We start from the raw sequence: 6,842 nt of genomic DNA, 5'->3' as shown, positions 1-6,842 counted from the left end.
AGTCAGTTAATTATCCCCATCACTTCTCCATCCCCCCCACAAAAATGACATATTTTCCTATAAAGTAATATTCAAAGGCCTGCTTTAATGAGATGAGATGCCTCATATTGTCTATATTCTCATATTAAAATCATACTATAGTATATATATGAACATTTCCCAATGATTTTTCTCCCAAAAACATCTTGAAGATCTTGAGGCTTAGTAGAAACAAAATTATGATCTACAATATTTATTAAGATTGCACAGTAAGAGTTCATTTATACAGTCTAGAACTGATCTTGTAAAAACTTGTCAGTGGGGTAAGAGTTTTTTTCCAGTAGAATTAAATTTATTTGGTGAAATCATGATGTAATTCTGCTAGCATATATCATTATGAGTTATACCCAAAAATATATAAATGCCATTATCCAGAAACTTGTGGTAAATTTGCCCTGAATACTGTTATTTCTTAGTAACTTTTTTTGCAAAACCGAATAAATAGATCTCCATTAACTAGAACACTACAAATAGCTTTATCCATGAGTAATCTAAAAATGCCATGAACATAAAGTAATGCTTCTGACAATTTGGGAATAACCTTGTTTCAGAGGCAAAGCAAACACACACACACACTCACACACCTCTGAAATCTTGAAGAGATCAAGGGACCATGTACAGAACAATCCTTTGCATATCTATTCAAAAATAAATCCCATTGAGTTCAATACTGCTTACTCCTAGGTAAATTTGTATAGGACTGCAATTTTGAATAAATGTTTCCAGGATAAAGGCTGTGATAGCTAACTGTACTCTGTCGCTGTGCCGCCCGCCCCCCTCCACCCATAAGGTTTTGCGGGTACTCTGAATTTAGTAGTACACATGGCTGAAACGTTTTGTTTGAATTCTCTGAAACGCTTTGCATTTGATGAAGCGTATTCTTCAATCCAAGAAAGGTCATGGCATAATATATCTATTATCCGAGCTGCAGCAAGAATCTTTGTTATTTTTGCTTAACTTTGTAATTGCAAAGGCACTCCTCACCTGCTTAATTCACATTCTTTCTTCAGACTTCGCTGGAGGAATGAGCCTCGCAGCCCAATTCGATTTTAGTGGGTTTAAGGCTTGCTGCCTAACTCTGCATAGGCATGGGCTTCTACTGAGATAAACTGGGGCATACTGTAGGCTGCCTTCCTGTGCATGCTTACTTGGTAATAAGACCCATTGAACTCAACGGTATTTGCAGGAGCGACCCTGCGTTCCGGTCGAGCTGCTCAAGTGTTTGGGGCTGAACAGTGGCATTTAAACGAATTCCAGCACTTCACGAGACAAGTTTGCACGATATTTTAACTCTTCCAAAAAAAATAAAAGGTCAGCCCAGGGCTTATTTGTGGAAACAAACCTGTCTCGTGCGGATGAGTTTGATGTCTTCTGCATTTCCCCGAACCGGAATGATTACCTCTCAAGGGCAGCCTTCCCCAACTTGGTGCCCCCCAGATGTGTTGGACTACAACTCCCAGCATTCCCCAGCCTGGGTGTTGTAGTCCATCACATCTGAAGGGCACCCAGGTAGAGAAAGGCTGCTGAAGGGGGACATGGCACCGGAACAACGCTGAGGGCCTTGCACGCCTCTGCCGCTGGGAGGAGCTTTGCCTTTACCGTTTGTCTCCTCCGGTGGCTCCCTTTGAGATTTGCCTCCTATCTTGGCAGGCCAGAGGGGAGGAGCGGCTAGGAATCCTCCGGGCGAAGGCCCGCGCGCGGTCACGTGCGCGCGTGGGGAGGGGTGCGAACTATAAAAGACCGGGAAGGGGCGGGGCGGGGCGAAGGGGAGGGTACACTAAGTGAGTGGTAGTAGTGCTTTTGCAGAAGGGACCTTGGTTGGCCGAACGGAACCGCTGCCGGCCTGGCGCCGCCGCCTGAAGCGGTGAGAAAGAGGATGGAGTATGTGTGTGTGTGTGATTATGTGTGTGTAAACACGAGCGCGCACGCGTGGCTGGCCAGCGCAAAACGTAGCCAAAAGAGCCGCGCGCGCCCGTTTGTTGGGTGGGCTGCGCGCGGAACTTAGAGCTTTTCGCTTTGAGAGGATTTGTGCTGGCAACGACGCTTCGGATCAGAGCGTCTTCCTGGAACTGGTTAATACGGTTTCCGTACTGCGTTCTGCTGAACAACGCCTCCCCCCCCCCCCCCGCGCCCCGGCCGGTGCATAGTGCGGCCAGGAGCTGGCTGGCAGCGCCCGTTTCTACGCCGACTCGAGTATAGTCGAAGTGACAAGCTCGCTTTTGACGCGCGGCGTAACAGCGCAGCAGCAGCGTGCGCTTCTGGTCCTTGACAGGGCGCGCAGAGAATTCAGACAGACTTTGCCTCGGATTGAGGAGGACACGTCTACATTTTCTCGTGAAGGAGAAATGTCCATCCTAATCAGGGGTATCTCTTGTGACTGACATCTTAATCTTTCGTGCTAAATCAGCAGAATTTGTTTGGACCTGTTGCATGGACGATACTGTAAAGGGCTGCAGAGCGGTTGTTAAAAAGTTTAAGGGTGGCCAAATCTTTTTCTGGAACAAGAGTTTCAGAAAAACTCCTAGAACCGTGGGAAAACACAATGAATTTAGTGGACCTTGCCTCATCCTAGAAAAAGCTTCAGTTGCTGAATTTGTCACTGGCGTAAAACAAGGTGGCGACAACCCTATTAAAATGTTAATCTGCAAGCCTCTCTGGGTGTTGCCATTCAAGATACTATCAGTCATCTTTAGCTCTGTGCAAGCGAAAGCTTATGCAAGCATTTGTCATTGTGGATATGCATACAAGCTAATTAAAAAATGCATTTGCATATAGTCACCTAATGTACGCTTTATTACAACTTGTATTCTATCTAAAAAAAATTACAATTAAAAAAACTATAGACATTTGTAAGGACGCAGTGTAAGGATAAAGTTGCTGCAAACACATTTATGATGAATTTGGGAATAGCTGAATGTGAGAATTAACCAAATGTGTGCTTATAATAAAAAAAATGCATGTCCATTGTCCAGTGACATGTATGTTGGAATATCCACATAGGACTTTTGATTAGGCTACAAAGTGAGGGAGTAGTAGTCAGATATAGTGTCTATGCCCACCAGTGTCAGTTGCATGCTGAAATGCAGATACAAGGAATGCAAAAGTCAATTTAAATGAAAATTGTGGCTAGAACATGTCCTTCTGTAAAGCAGAATAACTTACCTAAAGTGGTAGTGATGGACCTAGTTGCATAAAAAAGAGCTAAGGAAAGAGATTTCAAGGTTTTGAATTTTTCCTGCTGTTTAAGCTTAATTAGTGTTTAAGCTTAATTAACATTGGTGTTTCTCTGGTGATTAGCACAGAAGGGGAGCTAAAAAAATGTCTGTTTGATTCTTTATCTTAGGTTATTGTGTGTCTAAGAACATGTTTCAGTTCACACAACTACATTGACTGAACTGTCATAATTTGATGTAGCTCATATACCAAATAAATTGATTGAATACTATATTTCAGGTTTACAATATCTTGATGCACAATAACCTGGGGCCATAGATCAGTGGTAGAGCACATGCTCTGTATGCAGGAGGTCCCAGATTCAATCCCTGGCATCTCCAGGTAAGGAATGGAAAAACTCCTGAAACCCTGGAGAGCAGTCAGTGTTGACAGTACCGGTTTTGATGGACCAACAGTCTGACTCTGTATAAGGCAGCTTCCTAAAAACAAACAAAAAACAAACTATGGTTTAACTGAGATCTACAATTTTTAGGTTTCCTCTCCTGAAATAATAGGGAAAATTCCATCTGAATTCCTACCTTTTATATTTGCATTTGTGTAATTCATATGGTTATTAGTTGTTCTCAGTTTTGAAGAGGTCTCATCTCCTCTTTGCTACCACATTATAGAACAATGACCATGCCAACCAAGATAGGAATTTCCCAGATTTGCATACCCTTGCTTTTGGGTATTAAGTTGTTCATTAAATTGGATGCTTCTAGTAAGATTCCTAGCACTAACAATCAAAAAGCATTATGCAGCAATTCTGTCTATTCTTCCTTAACATATTTTTTCTGTTAAGAAAAAGGGCAGAAGAAGCAGTTATTCCAGTTATTCAGTTATTCCAATTTTTCCCACAGTCCCGGGACCATTCCGAGACCGCGGGAGGTGTGGGCACCCATCCCACCAGGTGCCTGCTTACTCGCAAGTAAGCACAGTACCAGGAATGGGCAAGGAGCTGTGCGACACGGCTCTGTGCCCATCAGGGGACGGGGTGACAGCAATTTTGCCACCCCTGGGATGGCAGGGAGGGGGCTTGGGGGCTGATTTCAGGGGGAAAGTTTTTTTCTTCTTCTTCCTTTTCATTGGAGTGAGGCCTCACTCTTATGTGACCGGCCCCACTGCTTCCCCCACAAAAAGGCGACCGCAACATCCTGCTTCCTCCCCATGTGAATCCAGGGGGAGGGTCTCATGATCAGCATGTGTAGACATGCCCATTGTTTTGTTGATTCCGGTACTCCAGACGTGCAGTGGTGCTTCAGCCAGTTCTATTTTCTTTTGGTTCACACAGACAACAGTAATGAGCATAGAGATGTATTCGGGTTGTGCAAGATGAACAGTTGAGTTCCTTCTCTCAGGCAGCCCAGAAAGTTTGGGGATGGGTCACTGAGAAACCATGTCTTCATTTACCTCAGGACGTTTCCCATGATCTTAGTCATGCATTACAGGGCTGAACTGGGAGTGTGCAGACATGCCCCAAGGCATATTTTAAATTAAAGGCATTATTTAATTGAATGTCAAAGAACAGAAAGTGCATAGAATGGAAGTTACACAACTCACATTCAGTTGCATTGGTTCTTTCCATGTTAGTATTATCATTATCGTTATTATTATTGAAGAAATAACTTCGCAACTTTCTGTATTTTCATTCACTCAAACCAACTCACAAAAACTATAAACACAATTATGCAACATAAAATAGCAACAAATTTGAACTGATGACAATGTTACTAAAACTATGCAATATCTTTTAAAAGTGCAAGTAAACACTTAATGGATATATAAATGGGATAAAATTTGCAGCAGCAAGGCCAGCTTCCTTGGTTACGAAAACAAAAAATGCACAATGTGCACTCTAGAACTGGATCACATGCAGCCCCACTGTGGTTACGTCTGGTCACAGGATGTTGGCAAAATCCAGTGTCTCAGCCAATGGTTTAGTTGAGAGGAAATGCTTGGGGAGTACAACTCAGGACTTTTTTCAGAGCAGGACTGGTAACACCGTATACCAGGAGTGTCAGGTTAGTTGGCAGCCCTTCCTTGTCCTGGCAAGTGAATGAGGCTTTCAAGGTTTTCTAGTTTGTGCCAGATCAGCATATAAGAAGTCAGAGAATGAGCCAAACAAGCAAGCAGAGGCTGGATGCTTCTTTCCTTCTCATTGATCAGTTTCCTATTTTATGCTAACAGTTTAAATGGTGACACTTATTTGTAGGATTGTTTGTATTTCCAGCTGTCTGAAGATCTTTTGACAAAGTTCAGTGTGTTTTATTTCTGACTGGATAGGTTCAACTTGTAAACACCACTGGGTTCAACAGTGCTTACTCCAAGATAACTATGCATAGGATTATTACAGTTACGTTGATCCTAATAAATCGGGTCTTATAAACTGCTGCTCTTTGGTGTGTATGGGTGTGTATTCACACATTGTCATGATGAGCTCCTGCATTTCAAGACTTACCACTACACACCACTGGTCTTGGCCAAAATGTCTAATGCTAAAAATCAAACTTTAGTTCTAGCTGCAAAAGAAAGGATGAAAATGCAGTAGCAATGTGCCCTTTTTAAAAACAAGATTATTGCTGAACACAGAAATTGGTCAATTACTGCCTTGTTTTTCAGTCCTTAGTTTTGCAAACCTTCACCCTTAATGCCATCCAATTTAAAGAAAAAAGATAACAAGTTTTGAGCCATTTCTTAGACATATGGTGGTTGTAGAGCCAGCATGTTCTAGATTATGCAGTAACCCTGAACTCTCAAGCTTTAAAGATAAAGTAGTCAATGTGATCTATTTTAGAACAATGTGTAGGAACTCTCTGAAAGCTCTAAGGTCACAGGGCAAACATTGACGAAACTCCCAAAGTGTTTACCAATTGATAGCTAGGTCCATAGCAATCCACATAAAACTTTTAAAGAAATTCTAGCATGTTGACTGCGTACTTGAATGTCTTTCCTGCTTACTCTAGTATTTATAGGTATAGTCCATTTGGGCCCAGTATTCCTTAGCCTGCTACAGATGTATTTCTACCCTTGCTGTATGGGCCATTCTTGAATGAGTGGCAACAATTGCCCCTCAGAAGCCACAAGGTTGCCCAAACCCTGCTCTCGCTCATACAATATTGCACAAGGAAGCAACTTTTGGACTATCTCCTGGCCCTTTGTTTTTAACATAGTTTCTAGTGACTGAAGTGGAGGAATATTGGAATTTTAAAAATCAGTCTAATGCTGGACTTGATGAGTGGTCTTGCAGCTAAACAAGTGAAGCGAGTGTGGGGTGAGGGGAAGAAAGGAGTGAGATATAGGGCGACCATATGAAAAGGAGGACAGGGCTCCTGTATCTTTAACAGTTGTATTGAAAAGGAAATTTCAGCAGGTATCATTTGTATATATGGGGAACCTGGTGAAATTTCCTCTTCATCACCACAGTTAAAGCTGCAGGTGCCCTTCCCTCTTTTAAATCTGGTCACTCTAGTATAGCTCCTGCACCTTTAACTGTTGTGATGAAGACAGAATTTCATAAAGTTCCCCATATATACAAATGACACCTGCTGAAATTCCTTTTCTATGCAACTGTTAAAGATACAGGAGCCCTG

At 42.4% G+C, this 6,842-nt stretch overlaps 1 protein-coding gene across 2 annotated transcripts in view; it reads left to right on the top strand.

Annotated features, from left to right (window-relative positions):
• Nucleotides 1–1,826: 1,826 nt before the first annotated feature.
• OSBPL1A (oxysterol binding protein like 1A) overlaps nt 1,827–6,842 on the top strand; it is a 75,970-nt gene continuing 70,954 nt past the window's right edge. The window contains exon 1 of one of the 2 annotated variants that reach the window (XM_063130645.1): nt 1,827–1,903. The gene's annotated coding sequence lies outside the window, so the exon portion shown is untranslated. Of the gene's footprint in view, nt 1,904–3,393; nt 3,595–6,842 lie in introns of those variants that run through there. The other variant, XM_063130644.1, reaches the window with a different exon arrangement.

Source organism: Elgaria multicarinata, chromosome 7, assembly GCF_023053635.1.
Source record: "Elgaria multicarinata webbii isolate HBS135686 ecotype San Diego chromosome 7, rElgMul1.1.pri, whole genome shotgun sequence".
Classification (NCBI taxonomy): domain Eukaryota; kingdom Metazoa; phylum Chordata; class Lepidosauria; order Squamata; family Anguidae; genus Elgaria; species Elgaria multicarinata.
This window is presented reverse-complemented; position numbering and strand designations above follow the sequence as displayed.